At 45.4% G+C, this 10,919-nt stretch overlaps 1 non-coding gene across 1 annotated transcript; it reads right to left on the reverse strand.

Moving 5' to 3' along the window:
- Positions 1-587: 587 nt before the first annotated feature.
- LOC138385517 (U6 spliceosomal RNA) lies at positions 588-695 on the reverse strand. Its single transcript, XR_011233751.1, has one exon. It is a non-coding gene; the product is annotated as a U6 spliceosomal RNA (small nuclear RNA).
- Positions 696-10,919: the final 10,224 nt, after the last annotated feature.

A 10,919-nucleotide genomic window follows, 5' to 3' on the forward strand; every position in this document is an offset into this window, starting at 1 on the left:
GAGGGCATTGTGAGGGTTTGAGGAAGCCGTTTGAACTGAATTGAATGCAGTATCAACGGAAGGAAACAGTGAAGAATGTGGACTAAGACTTCTGCACAAATATGTTCATTGAATCAATGTTCGTTTCTTTGTGATAATTGTTGAAATGGGTGATGGGCACAGCGACTCATTATACTGTTCATTTTTGTGTGTGTTTGAAATGTTTTGAAACAATGGAGTTAACAGAAATTATAAAGGTCCAGCAATAGAAATCTAAATAAAGCATGATGCAGCTGTTCAAAGAAATAATGTCTAGAGACATTAAAAATTCTGCCACGGAGGGTTTTATTGTCTTTAATTATAACATCTTTATTGATATATAATTCACATACCATGTAATTTACCAATTTAAAGAGTACTATGGTTTTTAATATATTCACAAAGTTTTGCAACCATCACCACAATCAATTTTAAAACATTTTCATCTCCCCTCGAACAAAACTCCATCCCCATTAGCAGTTACTCCCCTTTTTCTCCCCACATCTCCCTGTCCCCAGCCCACAAATCTACTTTCAGTCTCTGTAGATTTGTCTATACTAGAAATTTTAATTTATTTTATTTATTTTTTAATATTTTCGTGTCATCCTTGCGCAGGGGCCATGCTAATCTTCTCTGTATCGTTCCAATTTTAGTATATGTGCTGCCAAAGCGAGCACTATTCTAGATATTTTATATAAATGGAATTGTACAATATGTGGTCTTCTGTGTGTGACTTTTTTCACTTAGTATAATGTTTTCAAGGTTCATCTATGTTGTAGCATGTATCAGTACTTCATTCCTTTTTGTGACTGAATGATATTCCATTGTATGAGTATATCACATTTTATTTACCCATTCATTAGTTGATGGACATTCGGGTTGTTTCCATTTTTTTCTTAGCTATTATGTATAATGCTGCTATGAATGTTCATATACAAGTTTTTATGTGGGCATATGCTTTCATTTCTCTTGAATATATACCTAACAGGGAAATTTCTGCATCTTATAGTAATTCTATGCTTCACTATTTGAGGAACTGCCTAACTGATTTCCAAAGTGCTGCACCATTTTACATTCCCACCAGCACTGTATGAAGGTTCTGGTTTGCCCTATTTGTTATTATCTGTCTTTTTTTATTCTAGCCTTCTTAGTGGATGTGGCCCATAATTTTTAATGACATGGGAAAATACCCTTGGTGTAACGTTAGATTTGTAAAAGCACGCTTTAGAACTGTTTATACAGTGTGATCTCAATTTTCCTACACACACACACGCACACGCACACGCACACACACACACACACACACACACATATATATATATATATATATGTCTACAGAAAACAGACTCAAAAACAATCTACCAAAATGTTAATATGGTCGTCTGCAGCAATTTGGAGTGATTTTTAAATTTTTGACAACGTGGACATGCATCAATAGGAAAAAAACTCCAGTATTATGAGGTAACAGAAAAACAATAAATGTTAATAGAGAGATAATGAAAATAAATTTAAACCTTAAAAAATATATTGAATGAAGCTGATTAAGGACCGTGGTCTGGGCACTCAGAGGTGGGCGTGTGAGTGTGGTGGGATGGGCAGAAGAGTCAAGCTACTGATGCCAGCGTGTGGGGATATCCAGAAAAGGAGCAGTCACTCTCAGTGGGAATCAGGGAAGGCTTCGTGGAAGAGGCAGCCCTACAGCTGGCTGGATCTGAAGCAAGAGGAGGATTTAAACTCATGGAGATGGGTGGGGGTGGGGGGAATGTAGAGCCCAGCTACATCAGGCTGCAGGGGTTGCAGACAAGGGCACCAGTGTCTCAAAGGCACAGACAGGAGTCTGAGTGACGCTGCCTCTGCCCTAACTCGGGGTGACTGACCGTGCCAGTACACTGAGGATGAGCTCCCTGACCCGGCAAATGGCCCTGCTAACCTCCTTCGGGGCTTGCTGTGAGGCTTGAGTGAGGTCGTGTGACAGCTCCAGCACAGGCCTCTCCCACAACGGGCGAGCGATTTGCTGCAAGGATAGAGTGAGAGACAAGGTTGGCTCTAAGGGTGGTGATGTGGTGGGGGGTCTGAGGAGGGCTGACCTTCAGCTGGGCTTTGAAGGACGGAGGGCTGCTAGAGGAGGCGCTGTTCCAGGCAAAAGCAGCCGGGATAGGCCTGCTGGGGGTGAGCTGTTGGAGGGAGGGGCTCCCAGCTGTTTACAATGGAGAAGTCACCACAGCAAAAATACAAATAATCTCCTGGGAGAGAGGCCAAGCAACCACCTTATCTACTTTTACCAGCTAAACCCAGAGAGGGGGGAGCTGGCTCTAGGTCAACTAGGGAGATCTTGGCCTCAGCTTCCCAGCAGAGGGCTCTTCTGCAGAAGTGGCCCCAGGACTGGGGGTCACAGTGGTACTCAGGGATTTGTACTCCCAAATTCCAGGGAGTATCTGAGCCCTGTGTGTCCTCCCTACCCACCTCTCAGGCATGTGGCTCTCCCGGTATCATGAGGTTGGAATTGGGGAAGGAACAATTTTATTTTCTTTACTCCTCTGTTTTTTCCAAGCCCTCTACTTGCCCCTGGGCAAGTCCTACCTTTGTCACTACAGTAAATGGCACACCGACACCCGCTGCTGTTGCTGCTTTTCCAGGACCATTTCCAGGACAGCTTGCTTAGACCTTGCAAAAAGTTGGTTACAAAATCCTGCAACTTACTGTCAAATGGCTCTGGGAAAAAAGGATCTAGGGAGATAAAGCAAATGTAGCAAAATGTTAACAATTGTTCCCATAGGCAAAAGGTATGCCGGTGTTCATGCTACTACTCTTTTAACTTTGTCATATATTTTAAATTTTTTAAAAAGTTTTTTGGGGCCAGGCATGGTGGTTCATACCTGTAATGGCAGCGCTTTCGGAGGCCAAAGCGGGAGGATCATTTGAGCCCAGGAGTTTGAGACCAGCCTGAGCAACATAGCGAGACCTTATCTCTACAAAAAATTAAAAAATTAGCTGGCCATGGTGGCATGGACCTGTAGTCTTAGCTAATCAGGAGGCTGACGTAAGAGGATGGCTTGAGCCCAGGAGTTTGAGGCTGCAGAAAGCTGTGATCATGTCAGTGCACCCCAGCCTGGGCAACAGTATGAGACTCTGTCTTAAAAAAAAAAGAAAAAGTTTTGGGGAAAAATAGCAAAGATATAAAACCATACATATAATGAGAACCCAAAATTGCATGGAGGGAACTCCAAACAATAAAACAAAATCTTTTTGACCTTGAATTAAGCAAAGATTTCATAGATAAAATACCAGAAACGTGATCTATAAATGAAAAATATTGACAAATTCAACTGCACCAAAATTAAGAACATCTGCCCTTTGAAAGACACTGTTGGGGGAATGAAAAGACAAGCCACTAACCAGGAGAAACTATTGCAAATCACATATCCAAGAAAGGATTTGTATCCAGAATATATAAAGAGCTCTTAAAACTCAATAATAATTCCTTGGGTCTACAGAGGAAGAAAAAAAAAATAAGACAAAAAACCTCAGTAATAAGAAAACAAATCACCCAATAAAAATGGGCAAAAGCTTTCAACAGATACTTCACCAAGAAGGTGTATGGATAGTAAGTGAGCACATGAAAAATGCTCAAAAACATCATTCACTACCAGGGAAATACAAATTAAGACCACAGTGAGATATTACTATACATCTATTAGAATAGCAAAATTAGAAAGACTGACCATACCAAGTGTTAGTGAAGATACGGAGCAACTGGATCTCTCGTACACTGCTGACGGGACTGCCAAATGGGACAACCATGTTGGGAAACAGTTTAGCAGTTTCTTAAAAAGTTAAATACAAACCTACCATGTAACCCAGCCAACTCCACTTCCAAATATTTACTCAAGATAAGTCAAAGCGTATGTCTAAAGACTCTTACACAAATGTTCAAAGCAGCTTATTTGTAATAGCCTAAAGTGGGAAATGACCCAAGTGTGTATCAATGGGTGAATGGATAAACAAACTGTGGCACATACATACATTGGAATACTACTCAGCAAAAAGGAGTGAACTAGTGAACGACTTCTGGAATGGTGGCGTGAGGAGCTCTGCAGACCCTCCAGACCTTCTCCCTAGTGAAACAACTATAACTGCTAAAAATGATACATATATAATTATATATTTATATCTATATGGGTATCAATGTAGATATATGTTCCCTGGAAATTGTCCTAAGGGCATACAGCAAATAAAGGAATATTTATTCAAGACAATCTACTAAATCTCAGTAAGAATGGTAGGAGTCAGCGGCATTTGAACTGTAACTCACTCCTTCCCTGCCACCAGCTCAGGATGATGGAAACTCTACTCCAGGCTGGTGAAGCTGAGAACACAGGCTCCTTCTTCTCTCACTCAAAGGATGAGGTGTCTCCCTGACACAGGCTACCAGCATTTCTCTCCTCTCAGCTCTGCATTGCTGGGACACTTGGTTAGCCCCATGCAAAGGAACAGAGTTGGAACCTTACCTCACACTATATACAAAAATTAACTCAAAATGAATCAAAGACCTAAACTTAAGAGCTAAAACTATAAAATTGTTAGAAGAAAACATAGGGGTAAATCTTCATGACCTAGGATTTGGTAATAGATTCATAGGACACCAAAAGCATGATCAACAAAAGAAAAAAGAAAAGAAAAGAAAAGAAAAAATAGATAAAGTGGACTTCATCAAATTAAAAAACTTTGTGCTTCAAAGAATACCATAAGGAAAATGAAAAGGCAACTCATGCAATGGGGGAAATATTTGCAAATCATATGTTGGATAAGAATTTGTATCTAAAATATATAGGGAATGATTACAATTCAATAATAAAAAGACAACCCAATTTTTAAATGGATAAAGGATCTAGTTAGACATTTTTCCAAAGAAGATATACAAATGAACAATAAATACATGAAAAGATGCTTGATATCATTAGTCATCAGGGAAATGCAAATGAAAATCACAGTGGAAACCACCTTATACTCATGAGAAGGTCTATAATAAAAAAGTCAGATAGTAACAAATGTTGGGCAGGATATGTAGAAATCAAAATCCTCATAGATTGCTGGCTGGCACGTAAAATGGTACATTTACTTTGGAAAAGAGTCTAGCCTTTCCTCAAACAGTTAAACATAGAGTTACCATAAAACTCAGCAATTGTACCTCTCAGTATATACCCAAGAGATACATATGAAAACATGTCCACACAAAAACTTGAACACAAATGTTTACACCAGCAGTGTTCATAATAGTCAAAAGGTACAAAAAACCCAAATATTCATCACCTAATGAACAGATAAACAAAATGAGGCATATCCATGCAATCAATGGAATATTATTTGGCTATGACAAGGAATGAAGTACTGATACATGCTATAGAGTGGCTGAGCCTTAAAAACATTATGCTATGTGAAAAAGTCACAAAAGGCCACATATTATATGACTCCATTTATTTGAAATGTCCAGAATAGGCAAATATATAGAGATAGAAAGTAGATTTGTGATTGCTTAGGGGCTGGAGTTGGGGGTGAAGCAGGAATAGAGGGGTGATAGCTAAAGAGTATGGGATGAAAATATTCTAAAAATTAATGTAGTAATGATTGTACATATCTGTTACTGTCCTAAAAATCATTGAATTGTACACTTTAAATTGGTGAATTATGTGTGAGCTATTATTTTTTAAATGTGTATTTACTCAAAATTAAAAAGATTGGAAAGAAATATATCAAAATGCCAATAGTGGATAGCGAAGGTGGTGGGATTATAGATTATTTTCTTTTGTAACTTTTTCCTATTTTTACTATTTTTCTCCAGTGAGCACAGAAAAATTTTAAAGGTAAAAAAAATCAGTTAAATGGAGAAAAAAGTGAACAATTGTTTTAGATTTTAAAAGAATGAACAAACATTGGTTGGATCCTGGATCCCTCCTCCATCCCCCCAAAACAGCTACAAAATGTATTTTAGGAAAAATGGGAGAAATGTAGATATGGATTGGGTATTAGATGATGGTATGGAATTGTTATTGCTTTTCTTAGGATTGTGGTTGCGGATATGTGGAAAAAATCTCGGGAGTTCATGCCTGGGTCTTGGGGGCCATCTAATATCATGGTAGCTGCAATTTACCTTCAAATGGTTCAGATTAAAACAACAGAAAGTGATGAAGCAAACAAGACAAAACATTAGTTGTTGAATCTAGGGGAGCATATGGATGCTCATTTACTTATTGTATACTTTTTTCTTTGTACTTGAACATTTTCTGTTTAAAAATTGGAGGGAAACATGATAAACAAATCTGCTGGGCACACAGTAGAGCCTCTCTGGGCTCAGGAAAGGCAAAAGGAGACCTGAAGCTTGGGGGTGGGCAGCCCACGTGGGGCCAAGATCTGCAACCCTGGAGCTTCCCCCTAGAAAGAACGTGCCCAAGGGGATGGGCAATGGAGAGAAGCCCCTTTGCCAGGCATCAGTGAGCTGTTTTTTATGCATTTTTTCATTTAATCCTCACCGCATCCCAAGAAGCAGGCAGTATTATTATCCCCATTTTATAGTTGAGAAACTTGAGATGAAATAACTGCTTAGAGATCCTTCTACAAATCCAAGGGCTGTGTTTAGGTTCTCTGGGGGCCAGGGAGAGCATAGGATTGTGTCCCCCAAAATCAGCCTGTGGGCAGCCTGATCCAGCCCCTGGCCTGGGAGAAGAGGGGAGGCTTTCAGGAATCAGGACCCCTTCTGGGGGTCTGTACCTGCCAGGACATTGAGGGTCAAAGCAGGGGGTGGGTGTGGAGTGCAGGTAATTGCAGAGAAGCTGTGTTGGCCACAGGTACCCAGGGCTGTGACCTTTCTGAACTCATATTCTGGCACTTCCTCTTCTGTCCCCCTCCTCTCCACTCCTGTCACCCTCAAGCTTATACACATAAATACTCCTCCCTGCATGAGCGTGGAATGCCCGCTGTTCACAGAGCAAATTACTATCATTCTCCAAGACCGGCTCCAGGATCCCACGCCCACACCACCCTTCCCAGTGGATCATAACTGATTCCTTGAGGGTCCCCAGGCCTGCACAGGACCTGGCCCAGAGGATAGTCAGTGAGAGTTGTAATAATGGCAGTTCCTCTCATCCAGGCCCTGTAGTGCTCAGGGACCCTCCTCTGCCCTGGACTTTCTGCCGTCACAGCCTCCGCATCCCAATTGATCACTTTCTGTGGGCCTTCTCCCCTCACACCTGGGGCCAGAATCCCTTCTATATCCGCGGCTCCTAGCTCAGGGAGGCACAGAGGTCCCGCAGTGGGAGGTTTGGTGGGGGCACCCGCAGCAGGACTCGTATCACACCGATTGGGCTCCAGGCGGCGCTGTTGACCCAGGTAAGGGTTGGGGAGCCGCAGGCGTAGCCTCTGGCTCCGGTGCAGCCTGGCACTCGAAGGTGGGGCGGAGCTGCTAAAGCCCCAGATTCCAGAGCTGCTTCTCCGTGCCCCGTCCAGTGCATTCGTGCCTGATTTAAAAGCTTAGAATGTCAGGGATGGATCGACAGTGGGGACCCTCCAACCCCCGGATGCATAGAGGAACAGTGACCCTCACAAGGCCACACAGCTCAACCAAGAGGACCCAGATCTCCCGAGAGGTCTGGGGTGGGCAAGCAGCCACCTAAGCACCAGTCATTTCTTCCAGACTCCACTGAAAAGGGCTGTTATGATGTAACAGCCCCTTTCCCTTTCTGAGGCCAAACCTACTGTCCCTTGTTGGTAGTAAAAACTGAAAATAGGGCCAGAGTGCTGGGTTCTGGTCCTGATTCTGGTCCTAGTGCGCTGCTCTGGCCTGTGCCCACTCCCCTGGGACCCTCATTGTGAAATGGGGGCCCGACCCTTGAGCTCTGAGCTACCAGGTCTCCAGGATCCCCACTGGGTGGGCCAGGCCTGGGTGTGGGGCCAGTCGGCACCTTGGCCAAGGACAGGCCGCTCTGGGAGCTGCCAGACGGGAAGCATTTTCCAGGAGCCGGAAGGGCTGGCAGAGCCCAGGGCCAGGCTGACAACCACAATGGACCCTTGTGCGGAGGTTCAGCTTGGACTCCCCCGCAGGCCCAGCCTCTGGGCTGGGGTGGGCCCTGCTTTCTGATCTGCAGCCAGACCCAGCTCCTGGAGAACCCGTCCTAGGCCCAGAGAAAGGAGCATAAGATGGGTTCACAGTCTAGCTCCAGAGCGATGCTCACAGGCTTGTGGCCAGAGCCTGAATTTCCATCATCAGCCTTCCTGGAATTCTCTTGCCTAAATAAGTCCACACAACATTTAATGACCCATCTCCCCAACAAGATGGGAGCCCCAAGAGGGCAGGGGGCAGGTCTTCTCCCCCTCAAGCCAACTCAGGGAGTTCAGGACAGCCTGCTGGACTCGGCCGCTTTGCTGAAGATCCCCGGTTAGGGGATCCACCTGGGAGACCTGGGCGCCAGTCCTGGTGGAGCCTTAGTTTCCTCCTCCGCTAGCGGGAGGGAGGGAGGGTTGATAATACTCATTTGAGGGGACACAGACACTGGTGGGGGGAGGCCTTCAGAAACATCTCCACCCCCCCCAACCTCTGGTGGGACTCCATCAAAACCAGCCCAGATAGACCCCACTCCTCCTCCCTTCCTCCTGTGGCTCCAATCACACTTGCTCCTGGAGCCCCGTCCGAGGCTCCGAGCTGCCTCAGGGGCAGCCCTCAGGAAGCCCTCCTGGACACACCATGGCCGCACCCAGTTTCCCCTTCTCTGGACTCCCATAGTATTGTATTCATCACTCCTCGGGGCATGGGGTCCTGCCAGCCTAATGTTCATGGTCATCTCAGCAGCTGTTGCTGCCCCCCCCCCCCACTAGACTCCGCAGGGGACACTTCACACCGGCAGTCTCTGTGAGGTCCAGCAAACTGTCCTAAGCATGAAAGGAGATGATGCAGTGTGAAAGGGCTATCTGTGAACTGTAAAGCACTGTACCACTATGAATTGCTAATATCTGCAAGAAAGAAATTAAAAGAGAAATGCAAGACCATGTACTTGCATCATATAAAAAAGGGCTGAGGTCTGAGATGGCAGGAATGCAGTGGGATGTGGCCAGCGCAAAGATAGATTTGAAGTCTGGCTACATTAGCAGAGGCATAAAGCCTAGAATGTAGGAGGTGACCAACTGGCTTTTCTCTGAAGCTTTGTTCCCATTTCTTAGGAATGGCTTCAGTACTGTGGCCCCTGCCCAGGTAGTGTCAGACCCAGAGCAAAGCAGATGTGGAATCACTGTCCTCCCAGCTTAAAAGGGCCATCCCAGGGCCAGGGGGCAGCTGACTTTGGCTCCCAAGGGAGACGATGGGCATGTCACCAGAGGCTGGTCTCAGCTTAGAGTGCAAAAGACAGTCTCAAAGCAGAAGGGGCTGCTTCTGGAGATAGCAGTGAGGGTGTGAGAGCAGGGTGAGCCAGCTGGGCAGTCTGTGGAGAGGATTCCTCCCCAAGTGGGATGGACAGAAAAGCCTGGGAGGACTCACCATGTGAGGGCTGAGAGTCTAAGTTCCTAAATCAATCAAAGAATCTGAGGTTCTGAGGTCGATGGTGCCTTAGCCTGAAACCACTTGGTGGTGAGTATCTCAGCAAGCCAGGAGCCACGCCATCAGTCCACCAGCCATTTGTTGTGTGTGGTTTTATTGCTGGGTGTGGATCAATATACCTTTTTTTAAAAAGAAAAAAAATCCTGTCAGTGGGAGGCAAGGCCCTGCTATCCAAGGTCACTTCCGTTTATCCTTATCACTGGTACAACTGGGTGGCTGGGAGCTCGGGCAGTGCCTGGAATTTACCTCTGGCGTCCTCCTCCCTGCCATGTCCTTACATTGCCAGCCCTGGGTCCTAAACCCAACCCAGCCTGGGTAAGGACAAGAGCACAGGATTTGGATGTGAGCAGACTCGGACTTGAGTTCCTGCATTGCTATCTACTTTGCTTCCTGACCTTGGGCAAATTGCTTTGCCTCCTTGAAGCTTTGTTCTTCAGTTTGTTAAACATAGGCAAGAACAGTCTGCCTCCAAGGCTGTTGTGGGGATTAGAAAGAATGTGTGCATACTAAGTGCTCAGTAAACATGAGCTCCTCTCTCCCTGCTCTTTCCTGTCCTGGGGAGACATAGATGCAGTGAGAAGCTCTGGCCTGGGGGTCAGGACACCTTGGCCTGGTGGGTAGATTTTGTTGCTCACTGGCTGTGTGACTTTAGGCAAGTCCCTGCCCCTGTCTTATGTTCATTTCAGTATCTGAGAAATAAGGCAGAGACAGCAGGTGGTCTCTCTAGGGGCCCTTCCTTTTCCCTAAGCCCAGATATGGTGCAGCCTGGCTGGGTTTGACTTGTTTGAACATGGGTAGAAGATGGTCCCGGACTGTCAGGCAGGACCCGAGTTTGAGGCTGGACCCTGCACCTGACATACTGGGTGACCTGAGACATGCCCTTTTCCCCTCTAGACCTTGGTCTTCCAATCAGTGCAATGGATTGGATGCTGTGGGCTCTGTACCCCCAGGGTCCAGTGATTCTCATGAGGTCAGGTAGGCCCAGGCAGACCCCCGTGTATGGGCCCCCCGTCTGTCTACTCACCTACAGCAACAATCTCAGCTTCCACATTCTCTGTGGCAGAATCCACCCTCTCTTCAGCCTCATGGTTTTTTCTACGACGTCTTATCCAAGACCCTGAGACTCTTATCCCATTGGTCCCTTAGCAGCATTCCACAAGCCTCCAAATCTCTCTAGGCCTTTCTCCCCTGAAATCATGGGGTTTCCTCCAATAGGGTATCATCGTGACCCCTTTTTACTCATTTCACAGGGATAGAACCTGAGGAAAGGTTCCCATGTAATGGCCCATACCTACAAGCACACTGCCTGCCTTCCACCACC

This window comes from Eulemur rufifrons, chromosome 6 (assembly GCF_041146395.1).
Source record: "Eulemur rufifrons isolate Redbay chromosome 6, OSU_ERuf_1, whole genome shotgun sequence".
Lineage (NCBI taxonomy): Eukaryota > Metazoa > Chordata > Mammalia > Primates > Lemuridae > Eulemur > Eulemur rufifrons.